This window comes from Acanthisitta chloris, unplaced genomic scaffold, assembly GCF_000695815.1.
Source record: "Acanthisitta chloris isolate BGI_N310 unplaced genomic scaffold, ASM69581v1 scaffold24755, whole genome shotgun sequence".
In the NCBI taxonomy this organism is placed as follows: domain Eukaryota; kingdom Metazoa; phylum Chordata; class Aves; order Passeriformes; family Acanthisittidae; genus Acanthisitta; species Acanthisitta chloris.
In genome coordinates this window covers 23,441-24,562 of record NW_008675681.1, presented here as the reverse complement: position 1 = coordinate 24,562, position 1,122 = coordinate 23,441, and positions in this window count along the sequence as shown.

Here is a 1,122-nt window from a genome sequence, read left to right as displayed (position 1 = left end):
AGGGCTGAGCCCCCTGTGTGCCCCCCTGCAGTGCTCACCCACAGCTCCAGCTTGCCCCTGCCCTTGGCTGGGCTCCCTGACTCCTGATGTGTTTCCCTCTGGTGGGACTCTGTGGGGGAACCCCTGTCCACCGCCACCCTGCAGGCAGCAGACCTCAGGGGGGGAAAGGAAAGCAGCATGGGGCAGCTCACACCAAGGCTTCCCCTCCCCAAGCAAACCTCCCACTCACAGCTCCAGCACAACTTATGCTGCTGCCACGAGTGGCCCCCCATGTCCCTGGGCAGTGAGGAAGGGGGAGGGGGCAGCCACCCTCCCCAGGACCCCAGCAGAGAGCACACAGCACTGAAGGGTGGCAGGGGATATTCAAAGCCAGGCACGGTGTCCGGCACGTTCAGTGTCTCAGAGTTTGGCCAACACATCTCTCCTCCCACCCACATCGGCCAGGGCCACCCTCAGCTCCAGCCACACTCCACCTTGAGCCTCCCGGTGCTGCTGCTTTTCCTTTTAACAAGTTCTCAGTGTCTAAAAAAATACACAAAACCCAGTTCCTTGGAGTCAACAACTCGGAAACATCAGAAAAAGAAACAAAAACTGAAACCAGCTCAGTACCAAAAGGACACAAAGAACATGCAGTAGCGGGTGCCTGCCTTGCATCACGTGGCTCCACTTGCTCCCCACGGGGCCCACTGGCACACTGGTTTGAGTCTCAAAACCATCAGCAATTGAAGGAACCGAGTCATGCCTCGTCATGTTTCAGTCACACAGCCCCAGCTCTAAGGGGATGGGATTCAGCTGGCCAAGAGGCCCCAGCCCAGGGCCGGGAGCCGTGAGTCCAGCCCTACTGTGCTAAGCTGCCGACAGTTTACAATAGCACCACAATAGCCCAAGGGCTTTGCCAAGGGCAAACTGATTAAAACTTTACCTTGAAATAGGCCATAGCAACACCCATTTCTCAGATTTCCCTAGGAGGTAGATTCAGTGCTGTAGGGACTGTCCCTCACTGCTGCTCCTCCAGCCCAAGCTCACACAAGCTGTCCCCCCCGCACCGAGCTTTGCTTACACCACTTTCGGAGGACCTGGAGCAGAAATCTTGCCTTTTCCCACCTCCTGCTAAGCAAGGGC